Here is a 26,373-nt window from a genome sequence, read left to right on the forward strand (position 1 = left end):
CGGCCTACTAACGGCTTCTGCCCCTCCCTGGTGTTGCCCTCAACTGAATAAAGCTGAGCTTCTACCTTCCGGCTCTGATTAACTGCTGTTTTTAAACACATTGCTGGTTCCGGCCTACTAACGGTGTCTGCCCCTGCCTGGTGTTGCCCTCAACTGAATAAAGCTGAGCTTCAACCTTCTGGCTCTCATTAAGTGTTTTTTAAAAAACAAAATGCTGGTTCCGGCCTACTAACGGTGTCTGCCCCTGCCTGGTGTTGCCCTCAACTGAATAAAGCTGAGCTTCAACCTTCTGGCTCTCATTAAGTGTTTTTTAAAAAACAAAATGGTGGTTAGGGCCTACTAACGGCTTCTGCCCCTCCCTGGTGTTGCCCTCAACTGAATAAAGCTGAGCTTCTACCTTCCGGCTCTGATTAACTGCTGTTTTTAAACACATTGCTGGTTCCGGCCTACTAACGGTGTCTGCCCCTGCCTGGTGTTGCCCTCAACTGAATAAAGCTGAGCTTCAAACTTCTGGCTCTCATTAAGTGTTTTTTAAAAAACAAAATGGTGGTTCCGGCCTACTAACGGCTTCTGCCCCTCCCTGGTGTTGCCCTCAACTGAATAAAGCTGAGCTTCTACCTTCCGGCTCTGATTAACTGCTGTTTTTAAACACATTGCTGGTTCCGGCCTACTAACGGTGTCTGCCCCTGCCTGGTGTTGCCCTCAACTGAATAAAGCTGAGCTTCAACCTTCTGGCTCTCATTAAGTGTTTTTTAAAAAACAAAATGGTGGTTCCGGCCTACTAACGGTGTCTGCCCCTGCCTGGTGTTGCCCTCAACTGAATAAAGCTGAGCTTCAACCTTCTGGCTCTCATTAAGTGTTTTTTAAAAAACAAAATGGTGGTTCCGGCCTACTAACGGCTTCTGCCCCTCCCTGGTGTTGCCCTCAACTGAATAAAGCTGAGCTTCTACCTTCCGGCTCTGATTAACTGCTGTTTTTAAACACATTGCTGGTTCTGGCCTACTAACGGTGTCTGCCCCTGCCTGGTGTTGCCCTCAACTGAATAAAGCTGAGCTTCAACCTTCTGGCTCTCATTAAGTGTTTTTTAAAAAACAAAATGGTGGTTAGGGCCTACTAACGGTGTCTGCCCCTCCCTGGTGTTGTCCTCAACTGAACAAAGCTGAGCTTCCACATTCTGGCTTTCGGCCTATACTATCAGATATTAAACTGCATTTGGCCTACTAGTGTGGTTAGGCCCTTGAAACAGTGTCTGCTGCTCTTGGGTTTGCTACTCCACTGAACAAAGCAATGCCGCCTGTTTAGTCCTGTTACCAATTTTGATCTGCATTTAGCCTACTTTATTCTTTGGCCCTATATCTGTTTCCTCATCATCCTGCCCATTGCCCAGCCACTGCTAGATGAGTCTGCTGGTACATTGACCTAGACCACTACATTCCCCTTGTACTCTACACAGCCAGAATCTGACCCTGCTGAAAGTAAGGTTCCCCTTCCCGCATATTATACCACCTTACACAGGGACAAAGAGGAAGGTGCAGATGAAAGTGCGGGTTCCTTCATCAGGTGGGGGGGCATACTCGTTGGCGACGTCACTGGCACAGGGCCACTCAGAGTACGCAAAAGTGTCGCTGCTGGTGGGAGGCGCCCTCGCCATGCAAACACACCGCCGTACTTTGAGGGGCCCTGTGCCAGTGCCAATGCGAACGAGTGGGCCCCCCCTGCTTGCTCAGGATCACAGCACTTGCAACGTTGAAATACTTACCTCTCCCTGCTCCACCGCCATGACGTAGTCCATGTTTCCTGGGCCCACTAAAACCTTGAACCAGCCCTACCCCCACAACTTTTGCCAAATGACCCCCAATTTCCAGTGCCCAACTATTATTATAAAGTTAATTAAGATTGACAAGCTTCAGAAAACAAGAATGGATGTTTTTGGCAGTAAAATGTGCACTGTAGGTGTTTTCCTGGCCTCCACTCACTGCCGGCTATGCTTCCCCATTGACTTGCATTGGGTTTCGTGTTTCGGTCGATCCCCGACTTTTAGCGATAATCGGCCGACTTCACTCGACTCGACTCTGGACTAAATCGGGTTTCACAAAACCAGACTTGATCTTAAAAAAATGAAAGTCGCTCAACCCTACTTGGGAGTACTGAGCAACAGTCCAGTTCTTTTTTCTCCTTGGCCCAGGTAAGACGCTTCTGGCATTGTCTATTGGTCATGAGTGACTTGACACAAGGAATGCAACACTTGTAGCTCATGTCCTGAATACGTCTGTGTGTGGTGGCTCTTGAATCAATGACCCCTGCAGCATTCCACTCCTTGTGAATCTCCCCCAAATTTTTGTATGGCCTTTTCTTAACAATCTTTTCTCACCTTTTTCTAACACACCTTTTCCTTCCACTCAACTTTCCATTAATATGCTTGGATACAGTACTCTGTGAACAGCCAGCTTCTTTAGCAATGAACTTTTGGGGCTTACCCTCCTTGTGGAGTGTGTCAATGACTGCCTTCTGGACATCTGTCAAGTCAGCAATCTTCCCCATGATTGTGGAGCCTACTGAAGCAGAATAAGGGACCTATTTATATACTTAAAAAACCTTTGCAGATGTTTTTTGTTAATTATTCTAATTTACATAGATCATGACTTTTGGGCTTTCATTGGCTGTAAGCCATAATCATCAACATTAACAGAAATAAACACTTGAAATAGACCACTCTGTTTGTAATGACTCTATATAATATATGAGTTTCACTTTTTGTATTGAAGAACTGAAATAAATTCACTTTCTGATGATATTCTAATTTAGATAGAAGCACTTCTAATTTCCTTTTGTGATGAAATCAATGACTTGGTGGATCTGGGAAATGTAGTATAGTATATCTCGGCTTCAGCAAAGAATTTGACTTAGTATCTCATACTATCCTTCTTGGAAAAAATTACCATGTATGAGATTGACAAGGCTACGGTTAGGTGGATTCATAACTGTCTCAGTGATCGTACTCAAAGAGTGGTAATAAATGGTTGCACATCCAATTGGACAAGTGTTTCAAGTAGGGTAGCACATGGCTCTGTCCTGTCCCAGTGTTGCTCAACATTTTTATGAATGATCTTGATAAGGGAACTGAAGGTTAACTAATCAAATTTGCAGACGATGCAAAGCTAGGAGCGATAGCTAAGGGTACCGTCACACAGTGAAATTTCCATCGCTGCGACGGCACGATTCGTGACGTTGCAGCGTCGTATGAATATCGCTCCAGCGTCGTAGACTGCGGTCACACTTTGCAATCACGGCTCTGGAGCAATGCCGAAGTCCCCGGGTAACCAGGGTAAACATCGGGTTACTAAGCGCAGGGCCGCGCTTAGTAACCCGATGTTTACCCTGGTTACCAGCGTTAACGTAAAAAAAACAAACAGTACATACTCACATTCCGGTGTCTGTCCCCGGCGTTCTGCTTCTCTCCACTGTGTAAGCGCCATAGCCGGAAAGCAGAGCGGTGACGTCACCGCGTCACCGCTGTGCTCGCTTTCCGGCCGGCAAGCGCTCACAGTGCAGAGAAGCTGAGACGCCGGGGACAGACACCGGAATGTGAGTATGTACTGTTTTTTTTTTTTTTACGTTAACGCTGGTAACCAGGGTAAACATCGGGTTACTAAGCGCGGCCCTGCGCTTAGTTACCCGATGTTTACCCTGGTTACAAGCGAACACATCGCTGGATCGCTGTCACACACAACGATCCAGCGATGACAGCGGGTGATCAAGCGACGAAAGAAAGTTCCAAACGATGTGCTACGACGTACGATTCTCAGCAGGGTCCCTGATCGCTGCTGCATGTCAGACACTGCGATATCGTAACGATATCGCTAGAATGTCACGAATCGTACCGTCGTAGCGATGGAAATTTCACTGTGTGACGGTACCCTAACACTAGAGAAGACAGAGAAAGGATTCAGAAGGATCTACATAAGCTTGAACAATGGGCAGCGACTAAAAGAATGGTATTTAACAGGGAGAAATGCAAGATTCTACATCTGGGCAAGAATAGCGAAAATTACATGTATACAATGGGAGGAATAGATTTAAACAGCAGCACGTGTGAAAAAGACTTGTCTTCATAGCAGGGCTGTCTGGGTCTCCTCTGAACCAGCAGCACCTGCTACATCTCTCCACATAGTGATCGCATGATGGCTGTTCATGGAGGAGAACCCATAAGCGCATCCTACTACTGTCTACAAAGCATTTCTTTAGTGCTGTTTAGACTGTTTTCAATTAAGTCTTTGACTTCAGGTGACTAAAAACTAACTAGCTGAATCATTCTAAGCTCTATATAGAAACAGGAGGTCAATTTTGTCTGCAGAATTCTGCACTAGCGAAGACAAAGAATGCATTCAGAAGGATCTAGATAAGCTTGAATAATGGGCAGCATCTAATAGAATGGTATTAAACAGGGAGAAAAGTAAGATTCTACATCTGAGCTGGAAATGAGAGGAACGGAACTAAGCAACAGCACGTGTGAAAAAGACTTGGGTATACTAATAGATCAAAGACTGCACATGAGTCAACAGTGTGATGAAGCAGCAAAAAAGGCAAACACTGTTCTAGGATGTTTTAAGAGAAGCATAGAGTCTAGATCATGTGAAGTAATTATCTCCTTCTACTCCTCCTTGGTCAAACCTCAACTGGAATTCTGTGTCCAGTTCTGAGCACCACATTTTAAAAAAGTCATTGAAAAACTGGAGTTTTCACAAACAAAGTTTCGGCTTTCTCCGGCTGTCCTCAGAACGCGCATGCGCAGTTCATTTTCCTCACACCAGCGGTCAACACACCGGAAGCACTGCTAATCACTTTCGCACAGACTATAAAAATGCACACAAGCACCAAACAACACCGCAGCACATGTGGATACTACATACCGCCACCCGGGGACCCTGAGCCTGACAGGTAAAACGACTCTTCCTGCACTCTCTTACAGCACCTTTGTTCCCGCATTCTGCTTGTGGAATTTTTGTTTTTGTCACCTGCTTCCAAGACATTTAATATTATGCCTATTTAATATTATGCCTGTAAGTGACCTATGATGATTATTATGATCACTATTATTATTTATATACATACCAGGAAAGTATGCATTTGAGCTTGAAACTATCATTTTTGTTTGCACTGTCTTTCAGTACCTCCTAGACAGGATGGGTGTAACCTCCCTATTTCGGTGAGGCTAACTAGCTACAGTAATTTTTTTGTTTCTATGAATCTATTAAGTGAGACAAATAGAGTTTTCTATGTATCATTGGACCCTTTACTTTGTTTATCTTTATATTATTTTGTATGAATACTGTTTTATTCTTGCAGAACAGATGTATCTTGAGAATGGCGATATTACGCCGAAACGTCGAATTGTACACGTCTGTATTCTTTTGGGTCTGTCATCTGAAATTATTGATTTTTCTGCGAGTTTACCATCTTTCTTACTGTAATTGGTAGTGGCATTAGTGTGATTGGCTGGCCATGTGACATCATCATAATACAAAGAAAACTGGCGCCAGCCGGCTCTGGAGGGAGAGAGTGCTTGTCCAAGCTTGTGTGTTCACCGTATAACAAATCAGTCTTGTAATCTTGATACTGGTGCTGAAGCTGAACCATCATACTAATAGCCCTTGTCAGGTTTAATCATTTGCCTTGCTGTTTGTATCACATACATTCTGCATTTAGTCTAGGGAGGGAGAGCGAGTTGCAGGGACAGTGGCAGAATACAGTCTGTAGACAGGGATTAGTCCTGTTGAGTCCCTTGAAAAATATATACCGTAGATGCTGCAAATTTTTTTCTGTGAAAAAATTGATTATATTGTGTGAAAGATCGAGTATTAAATGCTTTGTGGTACATTTTGGTATTATATAATACTCCAAAAAAAGTTTTTTTTCTGGATTAAATTACTCACCCATACAGTATTCCATAATCTGGGGTACATTTTTACTATGTCTATCGGTCCAAAAAAGTGGAAATTTTTTTTGTTGAGTTAAATTTCTCACCCATACAGTTTTCCGTGGTCTGGAGTACATTACTGTAATATCTATCACTCCCAAAAAAAGTTTAAAAATGTTGCTGGGTTAAATTTGTCAGCCATACAATATTCCGTGATTTAGGGTTCATTTTTGTGAAATATAACACACCAAAAAAAGCATTTAAAAAAATTTGTGGATTAAATTACTCACCCATACAGCACTCTGTGACCTGTGGGACATTACTGTAATATCTATCACTCCAAAAAAGCACTTAAAATTTAAATGGGTTTAATTTCTCGACCATACAGTATTCCCTGGTCTGGCGTACATTACTGTGATATCACTCCCCTCAAAAAAGCATTTAAAAATTTTGTTGGGTTAAATTTCTCACCGATACAGTAATCTGTGGTCTTGGGTACATTTTTGTGATACATAACACTAAAAAAAAAGTGTAATTTTTGTTGCTGGATTAAATTATTTAGCCATACAGTATTCCGTGTCTGGGGTCCATTTTTGTGATATATAACACTCCAAAAAAAGCATTTAAAAATGCTTCTGGGTTAAAATACGCACCCATACAGTATTCCATGGTGTGGAGTACATTACTGTGATATCTATCACTCCAAAAACAGCGTTCAAAAATTTTGCTGGATTACATTTGAAAGCCATACAGTATTCTGTCGTCTGTGGTCCATTTTTGTGATATATAACACTCCAAAAAAGCATTTAAAAATTGCTAAAAGAAAATTGTTCAAAAATTTATTGGTATTATATTACTCATCCGTTGAGTACTATGTCTTCTTGGGTGCATTTTGATAGTATCCAACCCCAAAATTTTTTTTCAAAAATGTATCAGTATTATATTGTTCTTCCATAGAGTATTACATTTTCTTGGGTGCATTTTGGAGGTATCTAATCCTCCAAGAAATTGTTCAAAAATGTATCACTATTATATTGCTGATCCATACAGTTTTACATGTTCTTGGGTAGATTTTAGTTGTATCGCACGGTGGTAGCACAAAATAATTAATACATGGCATTTATCCCATGTCTACTTTACATCAGTACATTTTTAAAACATAATTTTTTTGTTAGGAAGTTAGAAGAGTTAAAAGATGATCAGGAATTTCTCAATTTTCCAACAAAATTTACAAAACCATTTTTTTAGGGACCACATCACATTTGAAATGACTTTTTTGACAGAAAGTACCCCAAAGTGACACTATTCTAAAACTGCACCCCTAAAAGTCCTCCAAACCACATTCAAGAAGATTATTAACCCTTTAGGTTCTGCACAGGAATTAATGGAATGTGAAAGGAAAAAAATGAACATTTTATTTTTTTTTCACTAAAATTTTGCTTTAGCCTCAAAGTTTTTGCTTTCACAATGGTAATGGAAAATGAACCCCAAATGTTGTTGTGCAATTTCTCCTGAGTACGCCAATACCCCATATGTGGGGGTAAACCGCTGTTTGGACACATGGCAGGGCTCAGAAAGGAAGCAGCACCGTTTTTTCTTCTTGAACCCAAAAATAGCTGGAATTGAGAGAAGACGCCAAGTCGCGTTTGGAGAGCCCCAGATGTGCCTAAACAGAAATGACACCATTTTGGAACCTACACCCCTCAAGTATTTTATCCATGGGTATATTGAGGATTTTACCCAAAGGTTCTACACAGAATTTGATAACATTAGGTTGTCATATTGAATATGTCATCATGGGTGTTGAGCGCAAGTGCTCATTACTCGAGTTTGCATTGGCTACTTGGGTATGCATCAAGTATCGAGGGTGCTCGATTGACCCCTATGCAAACTTACGTAGTGAGCACTTGCGCTCAACACCAATGACAACATATTCAATATGATGACCTAATGTTATCAAATGCTGTGTAGTACCTTTGGTTGTCATATCATCATCCTGTTTTTTTAACTTTTGAAAAAACCCAAACCCCAATGCTAACTCTAAACCTAACCTTAGCCCAATCCTAACCCAAACCCTAGCCTAACCCAACCCAAACCCTAGCCTAACCTCAACCCTAACCCTAGCTTAACTCCAACCCTAACCCAAGCCTAACTCCAACACTAACCCTAATGGCAAAGAATGAAATAAATAAAAATGATGCAATAAATAAAATGTAATCTGACAAAGTGGGGGATGACATACTAATTATTGTATTTTGATAGAGTCTATCATAGTGATCAAAATGAACCAATAAGAAAAATCCCAGCTGCTGTTGAATGCCGGCAGGCAGAATAGCGGCACATATTTTTTTAAGTGATTGTTGTTATTCAATGAATACCGGCGATCATGTGATCGGGGACAGGAAAAATACGGCCCTGATCATGTTTTCTGTTGTGAATTCCACTCTTGGGCTCCCTCTGGTGGTTGTAAGTGGCACTTTTGCGAGTTCTGCTCTTGGGCTCCCTCCGGTGGTTTTAAGTGGTACTGCTGCTCCTTGGATTTAGTAGTCAGCAGCTGCTTCCACTGATTGTCTTTCTGGCTCGGCTATTTAGCCTGGTTCTATCCTTCAGCCTTTGCCAGTTGTCAATGGTTCCTGGTTTGATTCACATCTCTGCTTGGATTTCCCTGATATTCTGACCAGTTCAACAAAGATAAGTCCTTGCTTTGTTCTTTTGCAGTCCACTTGTTGTGGACTTAATCTTTCTGCACTTTCTATGTTTTTTCTAGTCCAGCTTGTCAGTATGGATTTATTCAGTTAAGCTGGTAGCTCTGGGAAGCAGATTTACCCTCCACACCTTTAGCCAGGTGTGGAGATTTTTGTAAACTCTGTGGTGGATTTTTCTAGTTTTTAATACTGACCGCACAGTATTCTTTCCTGTTCTATTTATCTAGCTAGACTGGCCTCCTTTGCTACATCCTGGTTTCATTCTGCGTATGTCATTTCCCTCTCCACTCACAGTCAATATTTGTGGGGGGCTGTCCTATCCTTTGGGGATTTTCTCTGAGGCAAGATAGCTTTCCTGTTTCTATCTTTAGGGGTAGTTAGTCCTCCGGCTGTGACGAGGTGTCTAGGGAGTGACAGGAACATCCCACGGCTACTTCTAGTGTTGTGTTAAGCTCAGGAACTGCGGTCAGTACAGGTACCACCTCCTCCAGAGCACGTCCCATGTTGCTCCTAAACCACCAGCGTATAACAGTTTTCCAGGCTTTCAGATACACTTGGAAATGAGGGACTAAGGCCCCTTAATGGCGGCCATTTTAATGTGTATTGGCGGTCATTAAGGGGTTAAAATCTAAAAAAACCTTCCAAAACTTTTCATAGATTCAAAGATTAATCCATACACTGTAATGTGATTCTTGTTACATTTCACTGGTATATTAAACTTTTAGAAAAAACCTTCCAAAACTTTTTAAGGATTCAATGATTCCTTTAAACTTGGGTATCCTAGTTACAGATAAACTTACCTGGATCAGCCAGTGCCAGGCAGCGGCTGCCCAGGCAATCAGGATCATGGGGTGCATTAAAAGAGGTCTGGATACATGACGAGAGCATTATACTGCCTCTGTACAAATCCCTGGTTAGACCACACATGGAGTACTGTGTACAGTTTTGGACACCTGTGCTCAGGAAGGATATAGTAGAACTATAGCGAGAACAAAGGAGGGCAACAAAATTAAAAAAGGGCATGGGGGAACTACAATACCCAGAGAGATTAGCAAAATTAGGATTATTTAGTCTAGAAAAAAGACGACTGAGGGGCAATCTAGTAACCATGTATAAGTATATAAGGGGACAATACAAATATCTCTCTGAGGATCTGTTTATGCTAAGGAAGGTGATGGTCACAAGGGGGCATTCTCTGCGTCTGGAGGAAAGAAGGTTTTTCCACCAACTTAGAAGAGGATTGTCACAGAGTTACCGCGACAGAGCAGTAACAGAAGACTGATGGCTCCTGCTTCGCCGCTGAGAAGTACTTCTCCAGCGTATTAAAGGTGTTTGTTTTCTTTCAACAGGACAGGGGTTAATAGGCCATGTGGATATCCCTGCTTTCAGCTGTGCTCAGTTAGCCACTCCTCTTTCCTATAAAAGCTAGGCCTTCTGGCCAGATCCTTGTCTGAGATAGGACTTGCTAGATATACCTGGAGTAGTGAGGAGCTGGTGTCTGGAGAGCTGGAGGAGTTTATTGTGCGACTGTTGCTTGGTTTGTACGCTTGGAAATTCCTCATCCTTACCTGCCTTATTTTCTTCCCCCATCCTTCACACCCTGGTAAATACCTCTGTTATTTGTGAGAGTAGATTTTATGTGAGTGGAGTTTTCTTTTACCCTTGTCTTGGTTCCCCTGTTTGTCGGGTTGGTGTACTGCGGTACATGGTAGCGCCTCTCTTCCTCGGGTGGGGGAAGGGGAAAGACGCAGGGCTGCAGTTAGAAGACAGGGCGAGGGCGGAGGCCCTGGCATCCTCGCTATCTGAGGTATCACGGGGAACAGAGCGAATTAGGGCGCCCCCTAGTGCTAGGTCCAGGAAAGGTGCCCCTGGTCCCAGTTTACTCGCCAGTCCAATCGTGACAAGGATTCTTTACTGTTAGGACAGTGGGAACCTGGAATTCCTTGCCTGAGGAGGTGGTGATGGCAAACTCAGTTGAGGGGTTCAAGAGAGGTCTGGATGTCTTCCTGGAGCGTAACAATATTGTATTTTACAGTTATTAGGTTCTTTAGAACGACGTAGATCTGGGCATTTATTCTGACAGAATATAGGCTGAACTGGATGGACAAATGTCTTTTTTCGGCCTTGCTAACTATGTTACTATGTTACTATGTTATACACTGTAATGCGGTTCTTGTTACATTTTGCTGGAATATTAAACTCTAAAAAAAAAAGCTTGCGAAGAAGGCTATGAATTCAATGATTCATGCATGCAGTTTAACGTGCTTTGTATAAAACTATGGTGGGTTAAAATTTTTTAAAACTGCTTGGCCTGGTACAGTTCACAAAACATTTTTGGTAAAAAAATTGACCGTAGACATTTTGTTGGTTTGAAATAAATAACAAAATTGGTCTGCTGTAGGTCTACACTTTCTTAATATTTTAATGAGACAGACCACTTGTTGCCTTCAAGATTGTAATGATGACCCAGCTTATAATTTTTGGAAGTCTTTGCACTGTGCAGAACGTTTATGTGTAGGAGTACCACAACTATACTTTGTTTTCAATATTTAAATGACATACTACAATTGGTGCCTTCAAAGGTTTTATTAATGACTGCTTGTAATTTTTGTCAGGCTTTGCACTGTGCAGAATTTTATTGAGTGTATGAGTACCACAACTATACTGTCTCGCCGTTCTGTCTGTATCTGGTTTTCGGCGTGACAACGCATGTCTTTGCTTTAACCCTTTGCTCCTTTCCCCCTAATTGAGCTGGGATACTGTTGGCTGTTACCTGTATGGAGCCTTCTCAGTTCCCTGCTCTGCTGCGTAGCCGTACATGGATGGTTAGGTCTTTGCTCTGCTGCATGACCATCCACATGTGCGATCCCTGGTTGCTGCTGTGGAAGCTGTCCGTGGGTTGCAAGGTCATTTGCAGCTGGTGCATGACTTTCCATGTGTGTCTGGGCGTGCAGTCACTGCCAGGTGCCCTGAGCCTCAGTTCCTGCATTGATTGTGCTGTAATGGTTTTTGTTTGTGCTAAGGGTCTGCGTGGCCATACCTCCCCTGCTTTTTATCAGGGTTAGTGTGTGTACTTGAAATGCTGTCCCCAGCCAATTGCTGAGGGGCAGCTCCTATATAAAATTCCCCTGCCCTATTGGTTGGGCTGGGCTACTCACAAAGCTCCTTAACTTTGCTATGTGTGTTTTGTGTTCCTGCACCTCTCCTGTCTATGTTTTGGTACCAAAGTCCTTGCCTTGATTCCTGTTATGTACTGTTCTGGCACCTGTCCTGGAGGTGGTATATCCAGGTCTGAATCTTTGATCCTGTACCTGTTCTGTACCTGACCCTGTCTGAACTGTGCTGTTTTATGTTCCTGGAATCGCTCTGTGTCCGGAGCCTCACACCCAGTGACTTTGAGTCTCTTGTAACTGGTGTTTCTGCTGTGCATCTGCTACTCTGGGCTCTGGCTACCATGCGGTGCTAGCTCCTGGCAGGCCCAGCAATCCTGCGGTTCTAGCACCATCCTGCTAGAGTTCCACCCTAGGTCTGATGCCTGGAGCCTGACGACCGCAGTCTGGAACCTGATGACAGCAGCCTGGAGTTTGGAGCCTGATGACTGTGGTGGTGCCTGTAGGTCGTGTCGGATGTCCGGAACCGAACGACTCCTTTCTGATGTCTGCTGGTGACAATATGTCAAGATGTCCTGTCTGTAAGCTGAAGTCCTGCCTGCATCCTGATGACCTGATGTACCCTGATGTCCTGATGACCTCATTTACCCTGACATCCTGTCTGTGTCCTGATGTCTTGCCTGCGTCCTGATGACCTCGTGCACCCTGATGTCCTGCCTGTGTCCTGATGTCCCCCCTATGTGTGCCTTGGTGATCCGTTGGGGTCCACTGGGTGGTAACCTTCTGGGAGCTGTGGAATCGGGAGCCTGGCATAGTCATGTTTTGTTTATGTACTGTGTGACTTCACTTTAGTAAACTTTACTTTCTCTATACCTGAAGTTGTGCGGTGTAATCAAGTCCTACATGTCTCTTTCCTTGTCCACATGCTCAGCTGCCACAGAACCCCGGTCTCTGCCCTCCCCTAGTTTGGGTAGGCCCGGGTTCCCCTCTGCGGTATAAAGGGTCCATATTGCATCACTGGGGGATGTGTGCCCCGCACCGTCGTGGTCTGTCGGCGTTTGTGGGATGGCCGCATCAGTGGCTGCAGCTGACCATGACATATACTTTACTCAATGTTTGAATGAGGCACTACAGGTGGTGCCTTCAAGGGTGTATGGATGACCCTGCTAGTAATTTTTGGAAGGCTTTGCACTTAGTGTATAGCCTTCATGAGGCTAGGAATAATAACACTACATGACAATTTGAACAGAATGTGTATGAGGCCCTCCTTGATGCCTAATAAAGGGTGTATCTGAGTCCCTCTTTCAGCACATTTTTGGCAATTCTTGGCAGATACCACCAAAGTGGCATAAAATTCACCACAATAGAAATAGTATAATAGGGACTGACAGGTCTTCCACTACACCCAACCCAGCAGATGGACAGCCAACCATGAATGTACACATTTCCAAAAATTAGTGGCACACACCACCAAAGTGGCATCATCTACTTACTTACATCTTCGACTACAGCCAATACTAATAATAATCTTTATATAGCGCTAATATATTCCGCAGCACTTTACAGGTTGCACACATTATCATCGCTGTCCCCGTTGGGGCTCACAATCTAAATCAGTATGTCTTTGGAATGTGGGAGGAAACCCACACAAACACAGAGAGAACATACAAACTCTTTGCAGATGTTGTCTTTGGTGAGGTTTGAACCCAGGACTCCAGCGCTGCAAGACTGCTGTGCTAACCACTGCACCACCGTGCTGCCCATGTAGATGGACACCCAATCAGGAGTATACACATTTCCAACAATCAGTGGCAGACACCAGCAAAGTAGCATCAATTTCATGAGAGTAGAAATAGTATAATAGAGACAACACGTCTTCCACTACAGCCAACCAAGCAGATAGAAAACAACCAGGACTGTTCACATTTCCACAAATTGGTGCTAACATCTGCAGCAACAGCAGGTACAGAAGCCACACTAAAGATATCACAGATTGCAATTACGCGAGATCAATGCAGTACACTAAAAACTTCAACAGCCGGCTGCCCTTATCTGTGATAACACCAGCAGCAGCGCTGTAGACATATTCTGAGAGAATGTTGGCTGCCGGGCATGATAAAAGCTCCAAGCCATGAAAGGCAAGCTCAGGCCACTGATCCATTTTTGAAAGCCAAAATGTGAAGGGGTCCAAACCTTCCCTGATGGTATTGATATTGAATTCTAGATACTCCTGCACCATCCGATCCATTCGTTCACCACGTGTCAGACTTGGACTCTATTGTACTGGTGTACAAGCTGGTCTAAAAAATGTGTCAAAGGACTCACAGAAATTGCTACTACCACTTACACTACTGCAGCTAATGATTTGCCATTGATGAGTTGACGTGCCGGAGGTTGGAAGTCTAGAGCTGTGATGCACACGGTGTGCTTCACTACTGTCTTGGGGAAAACCTCTCTTAAACTTCCAGCATTGACAGGTCCCTTTCCTGGTTGGGAAGCATCTAGAAAAACTTACTCTTATAACGTGGATCTAACAGTGTGGCAACCCAGTAATCAGCACTATTTTGAATCATAGTTAAGGGGAGAGTGATACTTCGTTTGGAGGCGGAGGTGCGGGACCGTTGTGGTGTTTCGCCTTCATGCCGGATGGGGTTTCATCAAGGAACCAGACCTGTATCGGGAGGTCTTCGTGAACCGACGTGACGTGGAGGCCCATCTGATGGAGGGACACCCGGGCCGTGACCTCTACCCTGGTGACCGCGTCACCTACATCAGACATTGGGGAGACAAAGGGTGGTACGCTCTCCACGTGCACAAGTGTGAGCTGAACGAGGGAAGATCGCCATCTAGAGACTCAGAGCCATTGCCACCGGAGGTTCCATATCGCCCAACACTGCCCCCACCTGGTCAGGTGAGAGACACATCTGCCCATGACAGAACACCCGCTGTTCTGTGCTCCAGATGCGCACGCGCTCTAGTGGAACAGAGGACTGTAAGTACTGTTATGGACCTGGTGGTTAGGAACACTAGGAAAGACCTGATAGGTAAACCAGAAATATAGGACAAGCTCTAGGGATGTGGGAACTTTACTGACCGCAACCCTGATCCTATCACACACACTATAGGCAGCCGTGGAGCGTACCTAACTCTCCCTAGACGCCTCTTCACAGCCTGAGAGCTAGCTACCCCTAGAGAGAAACAAAGCCTCACTTGCCTCAGAGAAATTTCCCCAAAGTAAAGTCAGCCCCCCCAAATAATGACGGTGAGTTGAAAGGAAAACACAAACATAGGAATGAAAACAGGTTTTAGCAAATGAGGCCCACTAATACTGAATAGTAAGAAGATAGCAAGGGAACTGTGCGGTCAGTATAAAATACTACAAAAATATCCACGCAGAGAATACCAAAGACCCTCACACCGACTCACGATGTGAGGGAGCAACTCTGCTCCCCAGAGCTTCCAGCTAGCAAGGAAATAGCATATAAGCAAGCTGGACTGAACTTAACATATACTGAGAAACATTTTCCAAAAGCAATGAGCAAAAATGAACTAGCATGAACTTAGCTTCTCCTGGAGGAGACAGGTCACAAGAGAAGTCCCAGAGAGATCTGAACCAATACTGAATACAACGACAGCTGGCAACAAGTAAAGATCTAGGTGGAGTTAAATAGGCAGCCAGCATAGCAGAAAACGAGGCAGCTGGAGCCCAGCTAAAGACCAGCAGTATCACTCAAAGCCACCAGAGGGAGCCCACGAACAGAACTCAACAAAGTACCATTCACAACCACAGGAGGGAGCCCGAGAACGGAATTCACAACAAAGTACACAGACTCCCATTCGGAGTGCAGACGCACTGTATGTGATGCCTGGTAGCCGCTCATACCCGAAGGGACTGCCACCACCAGTACTACCTCCAGAGCTGTTCAAGTAATATAGCAACTTGAAATGACTGTAAATAGTTAATTCTTCATCCTTTTGCTGCTACAGTTCACTAAACCCTACCAGGGTTATTTCTTAAAAGGGTCCCGTGTTAAAGGGATCCTGTATTTTGCACAGTTGCCTTTTTTGCCTTAAAGAACATTGGAATCATGGACGGTAAATGATTCACAAGCTTTGCTGTATATAGTTTCCACCTTTTTAAGGGTGCTTCCTACTGGTTTTACAAAAGGAGCTTTTTGAAGAGACTGTTCCTGATATAATGGTGAAAGTTCCTGCTGTTTTAGAGTTAATAATTGACTTGAGTGTTACTTGCACTACCTCATTAAAAGACTTGAATATTGTTTGAACCCTTAAAGGGAGTGTTGAATTATTGCACTTTGCCAGTTAGACTTAAATATAGATAGAATTGTGTTTTACATAGCCGATAGTATGTAGCTGATATTATGGAGCACTTTTGAATAAATTGAAAGATAATGCAGTGAGCCCGTGGGGGTTGATAGACTGTTCTGCACCTGAATAAGGAAAAAGATTGTTTGCACTTAAAGTTCTAAGATAGTATACCCATGAGGGTCATCGCATTTCATAGTTAGTTAATGTACTTTTTTGTTAATTTGCTTTATTTCTAAAAGTAGGCCTACTATGTAAATATATTTTGTTACGCAACGTTCAAGAGTCCTCACCTCCCATAAAGGGAAGCACCAGTTTATATTAACTTGTTTATTGCACTCAAAATTTGTATGTCTTTTTGCTAACCTGTAACTGTTGTTTTCTTTTCCCAGTCCGGGAGTACTGGATTTAACGGGGGGAGTGCGGCACCCCAGGGTCCTGGTTGTCGCAGTGGTATTGCTTTCCTCTTGGGGAGAGTGATACTTCATTTGGAGGCAAAGAAGGATAACTGCATCCAGGTACCACAAACATGCAACAGAGTTTACATTCCAGGCCACCAGGGGGAGCTTCTGCTCCTATTTATTAGGTCACTCCCCATATATTTATAACTGGTAGTCTGTAGGGAAAGTTAGAACATTCCAGACAGTAGTCTGAGGTGGACAGAGGGTCCAAAGGAGCTGTGCATGCCCTCAGAGCTGAAGCTCCCAGAAAGAGACATTGAAAGCAGAATTGTATTGCAGCGAGTGTGTAAGGAAAAGAAGCAAAGGAGAGGATACCAGAAGGGGACCAGCCCTGCACAGGCTGCCTCCTTCTGAGGCACAGGATCCCAGTAGCCGGAACACTGAGGGAGTAAGGACCTTTATGCTTTACTTCAGAGACCGGCAGGACAGCTAATTTCACGTTACCTGTCCGCCCCTACACCCAGGAGGCACGGTGGCACGCCTTAGAGGCTGGGGCATGATACAGTCCCTATAAACCTCCTCAAGCCACCAGTCATACGGGTTTGTCCTATCCTATTTGGGGGACAGAGAGAGAAATAACATCTACAACAGTTGTGAGGACCTTATGAGAAGCTTAGCAGTAAGGGACTACAACACCACAGCGCTAGAGGAAGGCTTTTATTTCCACCTGGACAAGGGGACTCTGGACTTGCCTCCAAACCGGCCAGACTCTGCCTGCCCTGTGATCTGGTGCCCTGGACTGTGGATGCTGAAGTCTTCAGTAAAGGTAAAGAGACTGCAACCTTGTGTCCTCGTTCTTCTCTGCGCCTCTCACCATCCACCATCTACACACCGGGAAGCCCTGGGGACATACTTCACCTGTGGGAAGGTATACCATCTAGCTGCCATAACATCACCCCAGTGGACCCCTTAAAGCAGCGTCGGTCACCCTGACCGAATACCACAGGTGGCGTCAGGAACGCAAACTTTATCCCTTTAAAGACCTTTTCCTTTTACACGGACGTCCCAGGGCCACGGACCAGGTCAGTCACCATGACATCCCCCTGTGAACCGCAGGACCCGGTACCGAGTACACCATGGCCCCATGGGGGCGATCCAACTTGATAGTGGAACGCCCGCCAGGTCCTAGGGGTACTCAGTACCGGGTCTGGTACTTAAAGGGATGTGTCACGGCGGCTGCGACCCGGTCCGTGGCCCTGGGAGCCCATGTAAAAGGGATGGTCTTTAAAGGGGTTTTGTGAATAAAGTTTATTCGTGATGCCACCTGCTGCTTAAAGGGGTCCTCTGGGGTGATGTTATGGCAGCTAAGATGGAACAACTTCCCACATATGAAGTTGGGTCCCCAGGGCTCCCAGTGTGTAGATGGAGAGGATGGGTAGTGTAGAAAGAAACAAAGGACACAGGTTTGCTGGTCAGAGCTCCCCCTTCTGGCCTGGAGTATGAACATGTTGCATGCTTGTGAATACCTGATAAGAGAAATCCTTCATCGCTTCCAAGCTTGACATCACTCTCCCTGTGAGGAAAGCAATGCCACTGTGACAACCAGGAACCTGGGGTGTCACAATAGTGGCAGAGATATCGCTGTACCACTAGGTTGAGGACGTAAGCCATGCAAGGCACGTGTGGGAGCTTGTCTCGGTGTAGGGCCGCCACCAGATTCACACCGTTATCGGACACGACCTTCCCTGGATCCAGGTTCAGTGGAGACAGCCATTGCTCAAACTCGGCCCAGAGAGCTGTCCAGACTCCAGAACTCTTCAGCTGTATGACTGCGATCTCCAAAACATATCAATTTTAACACTGAGAAGGAGGAATAGAAAAGACACACCGGGGCTTCTAAGAGATAAAACAAAACTTGTTGCTGTAGGTGAAATGGCAGGCTCTGTGCAAGTCCTGTCAAAGTAGGGTAAAAGTAATACTGACGTTTGTAATCACCGCACTACAATAGAAAAAGTTACTGGTAGTGTACTCCTGTGTGAAATAATGCGCGGTCACAATATGCCAGGTGCCCAGAGTGGATTAGTCAAGCAGATGGCAGCAACCAATAATAGGGCTTACTTCTGATATCCAGGCGTACCGCTATGGTTCCATGCTAGGATGGCTGATGTGCAGAGAGGCTGGGGTATGGGGAGCATCCTCCCGTGATGGAAACTCGCACAGGTTGCCGGAGAATGAAGTTGTGAAAGTGCAAAATGCTGTTTAATTAATACCATCAAAATTCAAAGAATATGAGAATATAAAAATATGAAAATATGAAAACATGAAAGTATGGATACGTGTTAATCACAAATAATTTGGTAAAACTGGTAACCCTGACGAAAAAGGACCACGTCCTTCGAAAAGTGTTGGTTGATTTTTTGGTCTCACCACACATCTGTCGTTTTGAGCTACATGACGTCACGTTTTCCGGCAACCTTGTCCCTGCTTCAGCAGTGCTTCCGGCCAGAGCACGCCGCTTAGCTTCCATCTCGGTGCACCTTCACAACCTGAGTCTCTGTGCATCTGTGTGAGTCGCCATCACGGGAGGATGCTCCCCATAACCCGGCCTCTCTGTACATCAGCCATCCTAGCACGGAACCATCGCTGTATGCCCGGATACTAGAAGTAAGTATTATTATTGCTTGCTGCCATCTGCTTGACTAATCCACTCTGGGCACCTGACATATTATTCCACACAGGAGTACACTACCAGTAACTTTTTCTATTGTAGCGCGGTGATTGCATACTTCAATGTCAATTTAAACACTGTCTGATTGCGGTGAGCCAGCTGCGCAGTACAGAGGTGGTGGGAATTCACTCAGCACTTTTGGAACGTGTGTCTCATTAAGGCAGAGGTTGAGGGTGCAGGTGGAGGCCCTAGAGGAGGTGGAGGAGGCAGAAGCAGTGGATGAAGTATGAAATAAAGAGGTTTATCCTGCAAGCTTTGGGGATTTCAAGACTTGTGGAGCAGCACCTTCCCCGCTTGCCCCCACAGCCACTAGAGTCACCCAGTGCCCAGTCAGCGAGATCCAACACCCTTGGCCATGCTTAGTCATCCAAGTGTCTGTAGTGAAATGCACCCTGGCAGACAGAGATTTAGTCAAGGAACTGGTGTTGTTGTCTGCGACATGCTGGTGAAGCACAGGCACAGCTTTCTTAGAGATGTAATGACGACTGGGCAACTGGTACTGGGGGACTGCGATGGCATTCAGCTTCCTGAAAGCGTTTATATCTACCAGGTGGAAAGGCTGAATTTCCTTAGCCAACACATTGGAGATGGTAGAGTTCAATCTCTTAGCTTTGTCATGCATAGGAGGAAACAATCTTTTACATGACCACAACTGCAGGACCGTGGGCCAGCTGCAGTGCTGAGATAGGGCCGAGTGGTGTGGTGTGCTCATTCTCTGAGATCAGTCAAAAACAACAGGCATGTCAGCTTGCATTACAGTTGATGGCAGGCTCTCAGTTAGCCTGACTGGAGTTGTTAAAGCACCCAGGGTTTTACGGTCAGAGACCTGTGTGACAATACTTGGCACAGTAACAGAGGAGGAGGAAGAATCAGCAGATGTGATTGATGGGGCGGCTGGTGATTGCTGAGTTCAGCTTGTCTGCATTTTAGCGCAATGGGATTCCCAGAGCAATGAATGTTGATTACGCATGAAAAGGGCCATGCATGTAATAGGTACATTATTGCACTATTATAATGTGAGATTGCTGATCCTTTGCGGTGTCAAAAAAGGCCCAGGCTAATCAACTCTTGCTGCCCCTCTGAACTGCAGACCCTCAAATGCTGCTGGCTGCATCACTACATGTCTGCGAAGTACAGCGCACCATAACCTCCTCATCTTCCTCTTCCTCCATCTCCTCAGATGATCTACTCAGCTGTGTGCCTCTGTGTTCACGCCAACTGGGATTCACCACCTCATCATCATCCTCTGTGTTATCATATTCCTCGCCTAGAGAGTCACCCTCCTCCTCTTCATGCCCTGACAGCACAATACAGTCTGCATGAGCCTCAGATATCTGAGTCTCATCAGGATCACCTTCCCCCTTCAGGGGTTAACATCTGCTGATGAGGGTCAGGATGCTGCTCAGACCCTACTTCATCCTGCCCCTGATCCAAGCTAAAAAAAAATTGGGTCATTTTGGCATCGGTGCAAATGATTTCCTCCTCTTGACTCTGGGAAGCTTTTGAGTACACTTCTGATGTCCATCACATAGAATGTGTGAACAGCTCTGAAGACTCACCCATCTGTGGTTCCCTACAGCAAGTTGGGCGGTTGGAGAGTTGTGCCATGGGGGAAAGCAAGGGCAATTGGGATGCCACCTCTGTGGACTGTACTGAGTATGATGTTGAGGAGGATGAAGAGGAGCAGAGGCCACTTGAAGCTGTACTTGACATCCACTCAAGCACATGCTCTTTATAGGCCTCATCAATAAGGCGTACTGCTGTGCGTCTCCCAAAGAAAGGTAGTGGAGTAGCCGGTCCAGTAACAGGAGTTGTAAGTTGTCTTTGTATAGGACGTGACATTGTTGGTTCACTAGTTCTTTCAGAAACATTACCACGTACCTCACATACACCTTGAACACCAAGCCTAATTTACCTTCTACCACAACCTTGCTTTTTCCCAGTCATTTTGCTTAGATAGTATGGTAGGAGTGGAGCACCCCCAGATGCAGGGCAGCGGGGTACCGGGTCTCTCTGTCTCTTTTCTGGGGATGTCACGGTGGCCCGACCCAGGCCGTGGCCCTGCTAAGGGGCGTCCAATTAAAGGTGTAGGTAGAAGTCTGTCAAGTGTTCGTGACGCCACCTGTGGTATTCGGTCAGAGTGACCGATGCTGCTAGGGGTCCGCTGGGGGTGATGGAATGGCAGCTAGATGGTATACCTTCCCACAGGTGAAGTATGTCCCCAGGGCTTCCCTCGAGGAGTAGATGGTAATGGTGTAGGTCGCAGTGAATAACGAGGACACAGGGTTGCAGTCTCTTTACCTTTTACTGTAGACTTCGGCATCCACAATCCAGAGCACTGCTAACAGGGCTAGCTGAGACCGGCCGGTCCGAAGGCACATCCAGAGTTCCCTTTGCAGGTGGAAATCAGTAGCCTTCCTACTTAGCGCCTGTGTGTTGTAGTACCTCCCTGCTGAGCACCACGGGATAGTCCTCTTGTATCTTTTTCTGATGTTCTCTCTCCGTCCCCCAGTTGGTATGGATAGGACACACCCGTGTGACGGGGTAGGCCTGGAGCTTTTTTATAGGGACCCTAGAAACGCCCCTCTCCCACAATTGCCTCCGTTGTCTGCATAGGTGAAAAGGTGAGACAGCCAACCTAAAGTTAACTGCCCTGCCGTGATCTGGAGTAATGCGTAGAGCCAGTACTCCCTCGGTGTTCCGGCTACGCGCTTCAGAAGGATGTTGCCACGATCTTAGGGCACGACTCCTCCCGGTATTATCTCCTAGTGCTGTGATCTCGTTTCTCACTTCTCCATAATATACTCCGCTTCTTGTCCTTTCTTAGGATGCCGCCGCAATGAAGTGCAGGCGCGGCTCCGTAACGATCTGTCTCTTGCTAGGCCACTGTCAGGATCTCACCCCTGACAGGGACCTCCCTGGATCTTCCCAGCAACTCTCTCTAGGTGTTACCTGGGCAAAACCCAGTCAGCTTCTCTTCCAACTTCCTATCCAACCCCCAGTTTAACCAGAGTGTGAGGAGTGGCCTAGTAAATAGAACCTTTTGCTCCCCCTGGTGGCCGGAGTGTGAAGTGTAATGTGTGACTGTGATACCTGGTCAGGTGAACTCTTTTAGTACAATCAGACGTACCATCACTCCCCCTGGTGGAAGAGCGACAATACTGCACGACCAGGACTCTGGGGCGCTGCAGGAGCACAGTATTAGCAGCAAAAATGTGATTTTTTACTTTCCAGCAGCTCCGCACACAGCTCAATTTCAGCATCACTAAATGACAAGTTGAACTCTGGCGTGGTGAATCGCATTAGTCACAGAAGAAAGAACTGCTTGAATGTAGATAAGGCCTGTATGACAAAAAAGATATGTTCCAAACAATATCAAACTGAGATCTCCCCTACTGTATCACGTTAGTAACAGAAGAAATTTGCTTTTAGTGTGGATGAGGCCTGTATAACATAGAATATATGCTCTAAACAATTTTAAACTTGGATCTAGCCTGCTGTATCATGCTACAGCTCAAATCACAGAACAATGTCACCATCACTAAATGACAAGGTGGGATATGGTGTGCTGTATCACATTTAGCAACTGAAATATTAAGATTTAGAATGGTCTTCTCTTGCATGAAGCATAATAGAAGCAGTGCACAACACACTTCTATGAAATGTGCACAATGCTGTCTTTGTCTGTAGACCTCAGTAATGGCAAAAACAAAAATGCTGGAAGCTCCATTTCACAGCCACACAGGACACTTGCTATCTAAACTATCTGACTTAGAAACAATTGCCCAACTAACTACCGTAGCTAAAAATCTATCAGCATCCAATGCAAAGAGTCAGGAGCAGCCTCTCTGTGCTGTTATATTGACAAAATGGCGCTAAAACAAGATGGCCGCTCTATATAAAAAGAGGGACATGTGATGTCAGCAGCCCATGACACAAGCCATTGTGTCAGGACATTGTGGATGTTTCCTCGTCCTGATTGGCTAGCCTCAATGTGCACACATACAGTTAGGAAAAATAAAGTTTACAAGCACACTTCTCCTCTGAGACCTTCCCACCCCTATATCCTCATCAAACATGTGCCCCACACTCATCATACACCACCATTATTGTAGCCAAAGTGTTCAAAATACTTTAGTGGCATTGCAAATATTTTCAGCACTTTTTACCGAATGTTACCGATTTGCTTGTGTTTCCGATCACAAATTCGAATGTGGCATATTTATGTTGAATTTATGTTTGGCGATCGGTTTTCGAACATATTCGCATATCTCTAGTCATTTGCCATGTTATCCTGAGGAACTGACCACATTAAAGGGAACCTATCACCCCGTTTTTTAAAGATTAGATAAAAATAGTGTGAAATAGGGGCAGAGCTGGGCTTTACATTACTGCCTTTTTGGTGCCTTTACACCCCCGTTAAGCTGCCCAAATACCTGTGTGAAGTGGCCGTTTTCTGCTGTCACTCAAGTTGGTCAGGTCGGATGGGCGTGGTCACAGCGCTGTTTGTCCCCCAGGATCCTGCTCATCATTACGTTGGTGGCGTAGTGGTGTGCGCATGTCCAGCAGGCGAATCCACTGCCCAGGAGATGAATAACAGCGCGGTCTTCGCTATTCAGCCGTTTACCGGTGGGCGCGGCCATCTTTCCTGTGGCCGCGCCTGCGCAGATGGAGCGCTCTTCTGCCCGGGGCTTCAGGAAAATGGCCGCGGGATTCCGCGCGTGCGCAGATGGAGATCGCGGCGGCCATTTTCCTGAAGCCCCGGGCAGCAGAGCGCTCCATCTGCGCAGGCGCGGCCACAGGAAAGATGGCTGCGCCCACCGGTAAACGGCTGAATAGCGAAGACCACGCTGTTATTCATCTCCTGGGCAGTGGATTCGCCTGCTGGACATGCGCACACCACTACGCCACCAACGTAATGATGAGCAGGATCCTGGGGGACAAACAGCGCTGTGACCACGCCCATCCGACCTGACCAACTTGAGTGACAGCAGAAAACGGCCACTTCACACAGGTATTTAGGCAGCTTAACGGGGGTGTAAAGGCACCAAAAAGGCAGTAATGTAAAGCCCAGCTCTGCCCCTATTTCACACTATTTTTATCTAATCTTTAAAAAACGGGGTGATAGGTTCCCTTTAAACGTGCGTTGGGGCTGCGGGAGTACCTCCATCAGTTCACCTATGTAAGTCCTTCTCATATTATCTTGTTAAACTGCCTCAATAGGGCAGATAAATACGCCTGCGCAGGAGCGCGATGCCATGGAACCTCTGTGGATGATGCAGGGACGTGTCATCCACATAAAGCAAGCAGGAGGGCGACATCGCAAGAAGATGGGAGGTGCCGTACCAGGACAAGCGACACCGATTGGACCGGACCGCCCTCGCAGGTGAGTATAATAAAACCTATTTTTCTTCTCTTCCAGGTCGGACCGGGGCTTATTTTCAGCATTATAGAATGCTGTAGATAAGCCCTGAAAGGGGGTGGCCGTAACTCGTATCGGCCAAAACTGCTGACAGGTTCGCTTTCATTTTTTACTGTACATATACTCTTTGTTTCCTAGTGTGAGTTTTCAAATAATTGGCCATTTTATTGCTGAAGGGGCAGGATTAGTGGTCTGATTATTGCTTTATTGTTATGGTGCCTGCATTGATGTTCCAGAATTCTCCCATTCATATTGTGGGGCTTTGCTGGAATTCAATGCAATAGGGAATTATAGCACAGCGTCATTCTGTATTATTAATAATAAATTACAATTAGTGATGAGCGAATATACTTGTTACTCGAGATTTCCCGAGCATGCTAGAGTGTCCTCCGAGTATTTTTTAGTGTTCGGAGATTTAGTTTTCATCGCCTCGGCTGAATGATTTACAGCTATTAGCCAGGCTAAGTACATGTGGGGGTTGCCTGGTTGCTAGGGAATCCCCACATGTACTTATGCTGGCTAATAGCTGTAAATCATTCAGCTGCGGCGAAAAAAACTAAATCTCCGTGCACTAAAAAATACTCAGAGGACACCCGAGCGTGCTCGGGAAATCTCGAATAACGAGTATATTCGCTCATCACTAGTTACAATGTGTTTTGAAATACAGCATTACGAACTCTGTTTATTGCTGCTTTATCGATATTATTTTTGCAATAGTCACCTGTTATTGCTTTGCCCACATGGCCGACACATATACAACACACCACATGACATCCACTTAGTCCAACCACCACTGGAAGCATGTGACGTCTGCCTCTTTTGCGGGAAGGTGTCCTCATGGGGTGGTGCATGCCTTCTAACGTCATTGGAATATATTAATGCCTGACATGCACCACAGCACGACACTGGAAGGGATGGTTCTGTCAGCAGATGTCCGGCCTCCATATGCTCGATGAATGCAGTTGGGCATGTTCCGTTCCTCTCATTGGTTGTGAGAGGGCCCAGGGGGTTATAAACTTCACAAGATGCATGTAACACACTGCTTCCCCCCCCCCCCCGAGAAAGCTAAAGCGAAACGCGCGTCGGGGCCTTGGCATGGCGCACAGGCACTTTATTACAGATGGGTAAGAGGATTTGTTACTGTCTATTTGACTTGCAACCATCCATACTGGCCATGGTGTCTTTTATGCTTGCATCCATCACCCCTGCCTCTCATGGTTATATCATTATGCAGTAACAGAGCCTACCGGGGATGTCCAGGGTCACGTTTACATGAATTGTAGAGGGTCTGCGATTTATATTCATAGCGCATCTCATTCACAATGCATCCCTCTATTTCTGCATTTTTTTAACGTACTTGCGCTCCATGTCTGTTTGATTGATGGCACATTTACTCTCCTCTTCCCCTTTTTCTCCATAAGGGGTTTGAGCTATTTTGATTCCAATTTACATTTTTGTGACATTCATCTACTAGTATCTCCCCCTCATATATCACATTATTGCCTGTACTGTCGCCCCATGGTTGTATGGTTGTCTCCTGTTTTTATATTAGTTATTTCTACCTGTATAAGTTTGTACTGTAACCTGTTTTGTTTATGTGACTTTATTAAAATTTTGTATTTTATGATAAATCAGACATGTGAATTTTCCCTGTCCATATCCATATATTTTACAGCCAGGTGTTCAAGCTCCATATGTTCTCTATTCACCAGCTGTACAGTATGTCAATCACAGTATATAGACAACCTAACACCCATTTATCTA

General features: G+C 45.3%; 1 protein-coding gene across 1 annotated transcript in view; it reads right to left on the minus strand.

The window, feature by feature from the left end:
- LOC143790368 (protein S100-P-like) overlaps positions 1 to 26,373 on the minus strand; it is a 79,222-nt gene that overhangs the window by 18,778 nt on the left and 34,071 nt on the right. The gene's annotated exons all lie outside the window — the stretch shown is intronic.

The sequence above is a fragment of the Ranitomeya variabilis genome, chromosome 1 (genome assembly GCF_051348905.1).
Source record: "Ranitomeya variabilis isolate aRanVar5 chromosome 1, aRanVar5.hap1, whole genome shotgun sequence".
Taxonomy (NCBI): domain Eukaryota; kingdom Metazoa; phylum Chordata; class Amphibia; order Anura; family Dendrobatidae; genus Ranitomeya; species Ranitomeya variabilis.